Source organism: Triturus cristatus, chromosome 7 (assembly GCF_964204655.1).
Source record: "Triturus cristatus chromosome 7, aTriCri1.1, whole genome shotgun sequence".
Classification (NCBI taxonomy): Eukaryota; Metazoa; Chordata; class Amphibia; order Caudata; family Salamandridae; genus Triturus; species Triturus cristatus.
In genome coordinates, this window is record NC_140590.1 from 54,985,946 (window position 1) to 54,998,786 (window position 12,841).

Sequence of the window (12,841 nt, forward strand, 5' to 3'; positions counted from 1 at the left end):
TCAACTCCGAGTTAAAATACGTGCTCTCACAGGGTCTTTAAAAATTTCATCTGAATGCCTCATCATACCTTTTAGCATAGGAAGTGTTTGACTTGACTTGTGGGTAGACCCAAGAGTTTCAATTAAAAGGTCTACCTCAGAGGACTCTATGTAAGGCCACCCCATGGGGAGAGGAGTTGGCCTAACAGCTAGGGCGGTCGTCCTCGAATCTGGGGAACTGGGTTTGAGTCTCGGCAACGACGCAGAACATCCAGTGATTCTGGGCAAATCACTTCAGCTCCACGTGCCTAACAAAAATGAATGTGTCCTCGTGTATAGCAACTGGTGCTATGTAAAGCGCTCTGATACCCGATACCTTCGGGTCAAGTTCACGCTACATAAAACTCCGTAAAATAAATAAAATTATATCCTGCTGCTCTAGCAAAGGGTTCTTGATAAGCCACAATATCATCTGGTGGTGATGGCTTTGCAGGGTAAATGTCTGGGTCAGTAGCCCCTGGATGGTCAATGGTGTAATCATTCCATGAGTCGACAGGCAGATGGGGGCCTTCATCAGTATCATCCCCTTCTGATTGTGTAAATGGAGATCCCGGAGGTGTTATGTGTAAAGGATCTAGTGGTAAATGAGGAGAACATGGTGGAGGTGGAAGGAATTGTGGGGCAGGATAAGCAGGGCTAGTCTTTTTTCATCCTCAGAGGGATTTTATATGGAGGTTCCTCTGTAGGAAGTTTATGTTTTGCTTGCGTTTTAGCATAAATATGTCCTGCATCAGGGTTAATGTAAATTTGCTTTTATTTTGGATGCCATTTAGCATTCAGATGCTTTAAAATTCATTCGGGAGACTCAGAGGCTGTCTTTTGGTTTCGGCATCGAGATAGATTTGCTTTTGGAAGCGGAATGTTTCGGCTCTGAAGCATGTTTTTGATTTGGACCGGTGTGTTTCGGGTCCAAGCCACATTTGTCTTTGGAACCGGAGGTTTTCGGATCCGAAGATGTTTTTGGTCGACCCGATCCCAAGCCGGAAACCTTGACCATTTGTTAAGGTGCCCAGCCAGGAGGCTGGGCGTTGGAAACATTGTCTTGGTGCGAACCTTGGCCTGAAGGCAGAAGTTGTACCGTACCCTTATGTTTTTTTTAAATGGATTTGGGGGGCAGGGGGTTTTGGGTACTCATGGCAGCCTGTCCCGGAGGCACGTCTTCGTACTCCAAGTGGATCTTGAGCTCAGAATCCGACACTGGAACAGAGATGGCCTCTTCTTCTTTTGCCACCGATGCTGCAACATCTTCATGCTCTGAATCTTCTGCGAAGATGTTCAGAGTGTGCTGAATGCTTTGTTGCTGCATTTCACGTCGTAGAGCCCGACGATCATGTAGAGTTTTCTTCTACCGAAACGACCTACTGGCATGGCAGTCTTCCTCCTTGTGCTCTGGTGACAAGCACAAGTTACAAACTTGATGTAGGTCAGTGCAAGGGTACTTGGCGTGGCACAGAGGACAGAATTGGAATGGAGTTCATTCCATCGGCAGAAAGGTGGACTGACGCGGCTAGGCCAGAGGGCTGACCCCGAAGATAAGGTGTTTGCCGAACGATTTGATAACCGTAGAGTAAGGGAGCAAGTACGATAATACCATTGAGGGTAAAGTGAATTGCGCACCGAAGGGAACCCGAAGAACGGTTTTGAACCGGAGAGCAGCAATACACTTCTGAACCCGATGGCGGAAAAAACAGTGGCGTCGACGTCCATGTGCACTATCACCGAAAGGAGGAGTCACCTTACCGCCTGACTGGAAATACTTCTTCGAAGAAAAATAACTTGCAAACATCCAGGCACAACACTAGATGGCAGGAGTATGCAAAGTATGTGTTTCTACAGCACACATGGCTCGAATATATATAAATCTCTATATATAGATATATATATAGATAGATATATCTATCTATCGCTATATCTATCGGCGGTTGCCAGTAGGTAGATATAGTTAGGACCTATTTTCCATAGGAAATCCGCAACATTCTATTTGGAATAACGTTGGTGCCGATTGATGAATATTCGCGAAATTTTCCAAACGTTTGGCCAGCTCCGGTCCGCTCCTATCCTGAAAATTTCACGGTGATTCGTCAAGCGGGGGCCGAGAAAACAAGCATTTGCAATGCAATGGTCTCGCCATTGTTAAAGTTAAAGGTATTGGCATTGCTCATGACATTATTTTTGTTTATGTTTTTGTTTTTAAAACATTTAAAGAAACGGCATTGTTATTTACAATGTCAATAGCACCGGACAGTGCAATGCAGCGAAGGCAGAAGCGAGAGTTGGTGCCATCGCGGGACGCAGGATTTACACCATCCTCACACTCGAGGATGTTGAACGGGGAGTAAAGTAAACACCAGCGCGTGCCTCTCCCACCGGGCATGATAGCAGAGTTTTCCCAAGGCACAGCAGCTGGGCCGGGAGCTCTGGTTGGTCCATTTCCATAGCACGCCCTGGCCATGCCCCGGGGTCATGCCTGGATCACGCTCACAGCTTGAGGCCGCACTAGGAGCTGAGATGAGCCCGCTCTACACCCACGAACATCTCCATGGGTGGGGGGGCTCATGTGCCACGAAAACCACCCTAGCCAGACCTCAGGGAGGTGCCTGACTGACTTAAACAGACATTCAGATACATCCAAACAAGTGGGGCCTTCGAGGGGCGAGCAGGATTGGACAGAGTCAATCACACGTCACCCTCATCTGGCATGTGACATGGTCTCCCGGCCCTTCTAGCCTCCTGCTAGCTTCCCAATGAGATGCTCCTTTCCTGGGAGATACCTTTCCATGTATTTGTTGTTGTCTGCGGTGGTGGTGTTGGGGGGGGGGGGGGGGGGGGAGGGGCTGTATTGCCCCCAATGCACAGCGAGGTAGAGAGCACTCCGTGAAATCGATATGTGCCTTCTGTCCATACGGATAATGTGTGTACCGGGACCATCAATATGGAAATGTACACACCATCCGACCTTCCGTCGTTATATTCTTATGATTTTGACCCATTTTATTATTTGCTAATACTGTTCATAACAAATCCACATAGTTTCAAATTCGCGTCGCTTTCACTGAAATCAATTTAAAACCACGGACTTCCAGTAAAGGAACAGGCTGGGATTTTAAATGCATTCTTTGTGGTGCCTTGATATGAGTGTACTGAGGGCCTCTAGGCATTACAGAATACTCACAAAGAATAGCGCCAAGACACCACATGGGCTGTATATCGCCACAGACTTCAATTTCTGGGTCGTGTACGAGCTCCAAGATTCTGCCAGAGCCCAACACTTTGCCAACTCCCAGGCGTGCCCACCTACGGATAAATCTCGGCGCTGCGTACCGCGTGACGGAGATTAGCGCCCAGGAGCAGGGAGACCCCCGGTCCTAGCACAGCCGCTGGGATTGCCTGTTTAAGCCCTACAGTTTATTAGAAAATCCTTTAACCCACCGACTATTCCTCCCCGGGGAAAGCGTCATCCGCTCAGGCTCGGGTCAGCAGATTGTTAAAGGGGGGGGCAGAAATTGAAGCGGCGACGGCGAAAGCCTCAGGCGTTGGCCATTGTAAGGACGGGTTAATGACCAGTGCCCAGCTAAGAATCCACCGGTAAGGTTGCATGGCCGCTCCTAGCGAGAGGGGGGCTGCGGCGCACAGGGGCTGTGGAGAACAGCCTTTGCAGAAAGCACTGCACCGTGGGCAGGAGGGGGAGGCATGGGATGAGAGACGGGAGCATCCTCGCTATGGTCCCCCGGGGGAGGGGCTGGAGAGGAGCTACTGTAAACAGCACAGCGTCGCCACACTATGTGGTACCCAGAGAAAAGGGTCAAGGGGAGGAGAAGCACAGACTAACAGCATCGCAGTCTGGTCTCCAGAAGGAGAGTCTGTAAAGACCGGAGAAGGGGGGGGGGGGGGGGGGGGGGGAGGGGGGTGTTGCAGGAAATCCCGAGGGGCGGGGGCACGGACAAAACCAGGCCCAGGCAGCAGAACATCTTCATTGTGCTTCCACGGAGACGGGCAGGAAAACCTCGGAGCAGGGGCGGAAACTGGGGTACAGGGGAACAACGCCGCCTTTCTCCGAAGCGAAGCAGAAATGCCTCGGAGAAAGGCAGCAGCGGTTTCGAATTCGGGGGCGTGTTTTTCTTTACTCTCCTCTTGCCATTGGCTGGAGGAGATAATTAGAAAAGTTGCAAAAAACACGCCCCCGAATCTGAAAAGGACGGGGCCTGTTTGGAGTGACGGACCTCTTCTCCAATGGCTGGCCAGCATTCAAGAGGCCAGCCAATGGAGAAGAGGGGAGAAGAGGGGCGGGTTCAAGCCCCTCTTCTCCAAGTCATTATCTCTCGCGAGCGAGACTGCGCAAGCGCAGCCTTCGCTAGCCGAGACCTAAAAAGGGGGGTCCCAAAACGTGTTTTCCCCATGCATTTTCCCATAGGACCTTTTGACGCAGCTACAGCTCGAACTGCTGAACGGAATTACACGAAATTTGGCAATCTCAGTTCAGACTCGTGCTTTTTGCTTAAATGGTGTAAATCCGTTCAGTAGTTCCTGAGAAAATTTGAGTTAAAAGTACATGTATATCTATGGCCTTGGAGGATCCGCGCACCCTCCCGAGCACGAGCTGTATGCTAATTGGCTGCCAACACTCTGAATCAGGAAGTGTTGACAGCCATCTTGTGAACCGATGCACAAGAAAACCAAAACAAAAAAGGCGCAAAACGCAACAAGGGGGCAGGGTAGAAACCCCCTGACCCCCTAGGCCGGCTCAGAGGGTCCCACAAGGACCCCTAGGACCAAAAAAAAGTCCTTTTTTTTGGTTTTTTTACATCGGCGAGATTCGCGCACTCAGCGCGAATTTCGGCCGTAAAAATTAAAAAAAATAGCACTAAATATGCTAATTTGCCCCCCGGGGCATAATTAAAAAAAAAGTGTGGGGGGGTCCCAATCCCCCCCACACTGCCCCGGGGACCGCCACCCCCCGGGGCTCGAACATTGTATATGCGGGGGGGGGGCTCACGGTCCCCCACAGCCCCGGGGACCGCCACCACCCCGGGGCTTTGTTAACATGGGTGGGGGGGCTCTCAGCACCCCCAGCCCCGGGGACCGCATGTTAGCTGCTCCCCATGTGGAAAAGCAATGCCGGCTCACGCAGGAAGCAGGGTGCCGGCTGGGACCGTGGGGGGATTGGGACCCCCCCATGGTCCCCAACGAGGTGGCCAGGCCCCGGGGGATGGGGTCCGAGGGGGCATAAGTGGCCCGGGAGGGGGGCCACGCGGCCCCCCTCCCCATTTATTAAAAAAAATAATAATAATCAATGGCCGGCCCGGGGGATGGGGTCCCCGGGGCCTTAAAGTGGCCGGAGGAGGGGGGCTACGCAGCCCCCTCTATAAAAAGCAAAAAATTGTTGGCCTTGCCCCGGGCGATGGGGACCCCGGGGCAAAATATGGCCCCGGGAGGGGGGCCACGCGGCCCCCTTCCCGATTTAAAAAAAAACAATTGGGGGCAGGCCCTGGGGGATGGGGTCCCCAGGGACAATAAATTAGAAAAAGAAGGGGGGCTACATAGCCCCCCTTCTTAAAAAAAAAATAGATAAAAGACAGGATCGGGCCAGAGGCCACGCCCCCTCCTTACACCACTCTGCAAACGCGCCCCCTGGCAGAGGGGGAACTAATTCCCCTTGAATACTGGGGGTCCCTGGGGGGCAACTAGCCCACCAGGAACCTCCAGTATGCGCCAGGGGACTGCGTTGCAGAGAGGTGTAATGAGGCCACCTCCCTTTTTACACCTCTCTGCAACGCAGCTCAGTGGCACTTACTGGAGGTACCTGGTGGCCTAGTTGGCCGCCAGGGGACCTCGGGATTCAAGGGGACTTAATCCCCCAACTTAAAACACACCACGGGCGTGTTTGCACAGTGGTGAAGGTAGGGGGCGGGGCCTGAGGTGATATTGTGCAAACACGCCCTGTGGCGCGTTTTAAGATGGGGAATTTATTCCTCTTCAATCCAGAGGTCCCCTAGGGGCCAACTAGCCCACCAGGTACCTCCACTAAGCGCCACGGAGCTGCGTTGCAGAGAGGTGTAAAAAGGGGCGTGAGCTCTGAACACCTCTCTGCAAAGCAGCTCCCTGGCGCATACTGGAGGTACCTGGTGGGCTAGTTGGCCCCCAGGGGACCACAGCATTGAAGAGGAATTAATTCCCCAACTTAAAAAGCACCACAGGGCGTGTTTGCACACGTCACCTCAGGCCCCACCCCCTTCCTTCACCATTGTACGAATATTCCTCTAAAATCAGACGAACTACGAATTACGATGTACTCACCTGTTATCAGGAGAGAACCCAGGGCTGCATCTTTTAGCCCAGCACTGACCCTGAAAAGTAATTCTAAGCATACTTACCAGTAACTTGTATTTCCTTCCATAGGAATCCATTGTGTGGTTTTCACCAGAAAATTTTTCAAGTGTCCATATTTGAAACGTACAAATATTCCTCTAAAATCAGCCTAAGTATGAATTCCAATTTACTCACGTGTTATCAGGAGAGAACCCAGGGCTGCATCTTTTAGCCTAGCACGGACCCTGAAAAGTAATTCTAAGCGTACTTACCAGTAACTTGTATTTCCTTCCATAAAAATATTCCTAAAAAATCGTCTGTATGACTTAAACACATTCTTACAACTGTTTACAGGAGATTCACCGGTGCTGGATCCAGGATCCACCACTGAGTAAGAAAAAGTAACAATAACACTACTCACCTGCTAAGTGAATTTTCTGCCTTAGGATAACATTGGTGATTCTATGTGAAAACATTTCTAAGTGTCACATTTTAAAATACAATAATATTCCATAAAAATCACTACTGTAACCAAAACGCTTTTACTCAACTGTTTACAGGAGATGTCCAAGGACTGAATCTAGGATCCAGTCCGGTGGTTAGAAAAGTAATCCATAAAGTAACTAATTGAATTTGACTAGAAATTCACATTGAGCTCAATGTTGCATTGTGTTTGAAATTGTGTTGCCCATTGCAACAACTGCAACTACTGTACTTAAAAGTCTATTGCCTATTTGCAAAGTATTTCAACAAAAGTAATTCATTCTGAGAAAGTATATTTTGTAATGTTAGTATAATGTAATTATAATGTAATTAAAAAAAACAAATCTAAAAATAGTTTAAAAAATGTAGTAAATCAGTATAACAATTAATACATTAAATATTGTCATTTACAAAACCTTTGAAATTCACTCGAAAAACCATAGGTTTCAAGCCTGATATAGTTAGGAATTAGCATTTAAAAAACCTTTGAAATTCACTGAAAAACGCATAGGTTTCAGGCCTGATATAGTTAGGAATTAGCTTTTAAAAAACCTTAGAAATTCACTGAAAAAACCATACGTTTCAGGCCTAGTATAGTTAGGAATTAGCATTTAAAAAACCTTAGAAATTCACTGAAAAAACAATAACTTTTAGGAGTGTTATAGTTAGCAATCCACTGCTGATGATGTCACATATTAAATCATTCATGACAGGGTCAGTGACATCACTGATGACATCTCAAATGACATCACTGATTACATCATCCACGTGACAATCAGATACACGTCATCATACACTAGTATAACCTTTCATCACTCACTGTAAAATACAGTGCCACATTTAAAACCATTGACACACCAATACAAGTTTTTAAACACCCACTCAGTGATTCGTAGATCTATACACACATATAATCACTTACCTATAGATTCACTCATACATGCTGTCAATGATCAATAGAACACTATCAAATATACTTATACACCTATATCGACATTACACACCAGCAAACATCCTATTCACTTATGAAGTCATCCTACTCACTTATGCAAACAATGGATCATATTTACTTTTACTTAGCTATACACTTCTAAAAAACCACTTCATCTATTCATATAGATAATAACTGATACTTATTGTGTTATAAAAGGAATATGCTACTTACCAGTATGCATCTGTTCTTGGCATGTAGAGCTGCAGATCTACACACTTGTGCATAGATCGCCATCTGGTGTTGGGCCCGGATGTTTGCAGTTTGTTTTTCCTCTTGGAAAGTCTTTGGAAGTCACGAGGTCGGAGACTCTTCCTTTAGATCGTATTGCGCATGGGCTTCGGCTCCATCCTCAGATTGTTTTTCGCCAGTAGGGAAAGATGGAGCGTAGTAATAACAGTGAAGAGGCCCATGTGTGTGGTATCTAAATAAGATAGACTGGAACAGATACAGGTAGGTGGTGGGTGGGCGTGTGTAGATCTGCAGCTCTACATGCCAAGAACAGATGCATACTGGTAAGTAGCATATTCCGTTCGAGGCATATGAGCTGCAGATTACACACTTGTGCATAGATTATATAGCAGTACCCATCCTTAGCGGAGACCACCGGTATCTGTTGCAATGGTTTGAAATAATGTTTTGAGTACAGCCTGGCCCACACTAGCTTGTTGCTTAGTTTGCACATCTACACAATAGTGTTTAGTGAACGTGTGCGGTGTTGACCATGTAGCTGCTTTGCAGATATCATCTAATGGGATGTTTCCTAAAAAAGCCATTGAAGCCCCTATTTTACGTGTAGAATGGGCTTTAGGGGGAACAGATAGCGTTCGTTTTGCTTTGTGGTAGCAAATTTGAATGCATTTGACAATCCACCTAGCTATCCCTGATTTGGAGATGGGGTTGCCCTTGTGTGGTGGAGAGAAAGAGACAAACAGTTGTTTGGTCTTACGGAAAGGTTGTGTTCTCTCGATGTAGTAGAGTAAGGCTCGTTTGACATCTAGTGTGTGAAGAGCTCTTTCTGCAACGGTCTGTGGTTGCGAGAAAAATACTGGTAGTTCTACAGATTGGTTTAGATGAAATGGAGAAATGACTTTGGGGAGAAATTTTGGGTTGGTACGGAGAACCACCTTATTATGGTGCATTTGTAGAAAAGGTTCTTGAATAGTAAGTGCTTGTATCTCACTGACCCTTCGGAGGGAAGTGATGGCTACAAGAAAAGCGGTCTTCCATGTTAAGATATGAAGTTCACATTTGTGTAGTGGTTCAAAAGGAGGTCCCATTAGTCTGGTGAGAATGATATTTAGGTTCCACACAGGTGAGGGTGGCACTCTGGGGGGAATTATTCTTTTAAGGCCTTCCATGAAGGCTTTAATGGCAGGTACTCTAAACAGTGAGAGATGTTGCCTGTTTTGTAGGTAAGCTGCTGTGGCTGCGAGGTGTAGTCGGATGGACGTATAGGCTAGATTGCACCTTTGTAGGTGGAGTAAGTAGCCTATGATGTGTTGAATGGACACATCTAGGGGATCGATGGTGTTGTTATGACAATAGACAACAAAACTTTTCCACTTGGCGGAGTAGCACGCTCTAGTGGTAGGTCGCCTAGCTTCTTTGATGACGTTCATACAGTCAGGGGGAAGATTTAGGTACCCGAATTCTAGGATTTCAGGAGCCAGATCGCAAGGTTGAGCTGAGCTGGGTCCGGGTGTCTGATCTCTCCATGGTTCTGAGTCAAGAGGTGTGGAGAGAGGTGTAATTTTTGATGCGGTACTACCGATAGTTCCAGCAGTGTGGTGTACCACGGTTGTCTGGCCCAAGTTGGCGCTACTAATATTAGTAGGAGGGAGTGCTGTTGTAGTTTGCGCACCACTAGTGGAATGAGTGGGAGAGGCGGAAAAGCGTACGCCAATCTGCCTGACCAGTTCATCCATGTCGCATTGCCTTTGGACAATGGGTGTGGGTATCTGGCGGCGAAGCTTGGGCATTTTGTGTTTTCGTGGGTGGCGAAGAGGTCTATCTGTGGACGCCACCACATTTGAAAGTATGGGTGAAGAACTTGCGGGTGAAGTTCCCACTTGTGAATTTGTTGTGTTTGTCTGCTGAGCAGATCTGCCATAGTGTTTTGGACTCCTGGGACATGTTGGGCTAGGAGAAAGATTTTCTGGGGTATGGCCCATCTCCATATGCTCTGTGCTAGTTGCGAGAGCTGTGGAGAGTGTGTGCCGCCTTGTTTTTGAATTTAGTACATGGCTGTCATGTTGTCTGTGCGGATTAGGACTGCCTTGCCTGAAATCTGTGTTTGAAAAGATTTTAGGGCTAGGAAGATTGCTAGTAACTCCAGATGGTTAATATGGAGTAACTTCTGTTGAGGTGTCCATTTGCCCTGCATGGTGAGATGTAATAGATGAGCTCCCCAGCCGGAGAGCGATGTGTTGTGAGAAAGTGCCATCTTTCTTGCATGGTATGCCCCCACTTTTTGCTAAATTGCTGAATGAACTTCGATTGAGTGTACCCTGGGCTCCTGCCAATCAGGTGCCCAGGGCCTATGTTCCTTCCTTAAATCACACAAACTCCAAATTGGCAAACCCTAGCCACATGTCAGCCCCTAGTAAATGGTACCCTAGGTACCCAGGGCCTTGTGGCCAGGGAAGGCCTCTAAGGGCTGCAGCACTCATTGTGCCACCCTCAGAGGCCCTGTACCCTTACACACACACTGCCCTTGCAGGCTGAGTGTCTGGGTGCAGGACAAAACAAAGTCGACATGGCACACATCACTGTGTACCATGCCCATCACCTACACTGCCAAGGAATATGTCAGCCACCCCTCTAGCTGGGTGCATTACGCCTATGGTGTGGGCACAGGAGCAGGAGCCCTGTGCCCCTACAGTACCCGGGTCCATTCCTGGGCACTGTAAGTGCAGTGCTGTCATTTAAGAGTACATGGTGCTGAGAGCTTGTCAAACACGAGCTCCACAGCACCATATTGGCACCACTGAAGCCTGGGAAGTTTGGTATCAAACTTCTCAGCACATTGAACCCACACTGATGCCAGTGTAGGATTTAATGTACTAAGCACCCCAGAGGGCATCTTAGAGATGCCCCCTTACAGCTAACTTACAATCCACGTCTGCTCTGAGGGTGCCCAGGTTGCCACACAGCAGACACGTTGCTGGACCCCTGGGTGGGAGAGCCCCTGCTCTCCCGGGCCTGCAACAATGCACATCCTGGGTGAGGTGAGAAATCTCCTCCCCCAGGATGAGCAAAGGGAAGCTTCAAAGGCAGGCCGCCATGTGGAGTTTCCCCAGGCCACTGCAACCCCCCACTCTGGCGGGAAGCTTGGCCGGAAACCCCATACAAGGACAGGGGATGTGCCAGCCTGCCCACCCCACCCCTCAGGTGGGGGAGGCGAGGTGAAGCACATCTCCGGGCTCTCGCCATCTTGAAGATGGGAGGCCCTACCCTATCAGGATTAGGCTACTGCCCCCCTCCCACAGGAGAGAGGCAGGATAGGGGGTGTACCCACCCCAGGACAAGGACCCATTGGTCCCTGGCCTTCACCTACCTGTAACGCCCCTAAATCTAGTATTTAGGGGCACCCTGAACCTTCCTTCCTTAGATTCCAGATAGAAAATTACAAGAAGAGCAAGAAGAACAAAGACCTGCCCTGCAGCTGCTAAAAAGAGAAGAAGACACCAACTGCTTAGGCCCCAGCCCTACCGGCCTGTCGACTCTCGAACCTGCACCAGCGCGGCATCTCTCGTGGCCAGCAACCTCACCAACCCCGGAGGACCTGGCTACCTTTTGGCTCTAAGCCCCTGGGACTCCCATGAGTAGAGGCTCTACTCAAGAAACCTATCTTTAACCCCTGGCAGTAGCCCGGGACCGCGGACCCAACACACTCTGCACCAGCCAAGCCTGGCCAGTGCCGGAGTGGACAAAGACCCTGAGGACGACCCCACGGCGACTGTGACCCCGAGTCCGGCACCCAAGGACCCCCCTCGACATCCCAGAAGAAGCCTGCAGTCTCAGAACCAAGTGCCACCCCAACCGCGATCAACCAGAGGGTAAGATTCCCGACGTCAAAAGGCACCCCTGCACCCGGCGCCCTGCGGCCCCCTGTGCCCAATCCCGGGGTACCCACCTAACCTACAACTACCCAACTTGCCCCTCGAAGTGGTGGTGGCACCTGAAACATCCTCGTCCCCGAGCCTGCAGCCTTTTTCCAAACCGGAACATTCCCATTGATTTCCATTGAGCGCCAGAGGGCTCAAAAGCACCCTGCACCCATCCGCCCGAGTGGCCCTGGCAGTGCCCTCCCTACTCTAACCTACTTCCCCACTTGCCCTGAGTAAGTGACCAGGAGCCCAGCTCCCACAGCCGCGTGGCTTGCCAGACAGCAGCCACCAACCAAGGCCCCCCTATCCCTCATAGGATAGCATTGGGCCTAACTCTCTCTGCACCCGGCCGTCCTGAAACCGCTGAGGGTGAATCAACTGTACCTACCTGACACTGGGGGACCCCTGAGTCCATGCCCGGAATTTCAACTCTGCCAGTCGAGTACTTACCCTTAAACCGCTAACTTCATTTTCCTCATAGGGTAACATTGACTGGCTTTTTCTTCAAAAATCTTCTAAGTGTGAACTTTTCAAAACTGCAAAAATTCACCAAAAATCAGCCAAGTGACAAAAACGAATTTACTCACCTGCTCCCAGGTGAGCTCCTAGTGCTGGATCTTGGTGCCCAGCCCTGACCCTGAAAAGTTTTCACAACTATACTTACCTCTAACTCATTTTTCTCCCATAGGAAACGATTGTCTGCTTTTCTGTGAAATTTCTTTTAAGTGTCTATTTTTGCAAATTTGAAATATTCTTTTAAAATCGTACCATTTCTGCAAACGAAATTACTTACCTGCTTTTGATAAGGACCCCAGTCCTGGGTCTAGGCACCCAGTCCTGGATTACTAAAGTAACGATAAAGTACTCTACCTGCAATGTGAATTTCTTGCCATAGAGATCCATTGAATGT

At 49.0% G+C, this 12,841-nt stretch overlaps 1 protein-coding gene across 7 annotated transcripts in view; it reads right to left on the reverse strand.

Moving 5' to 3' along the window:
* The window catches only part of ARHGEF1 (Rho guanine nucleotide exchange factor 1), an 891,302-nt gene that overhangs the window by 276,109 nt on the left and 602,352 nt on the right, over positions 1–12,841 (reverse strand). The gene's annotated exons all lie outside the window — the stretch shown is intronic.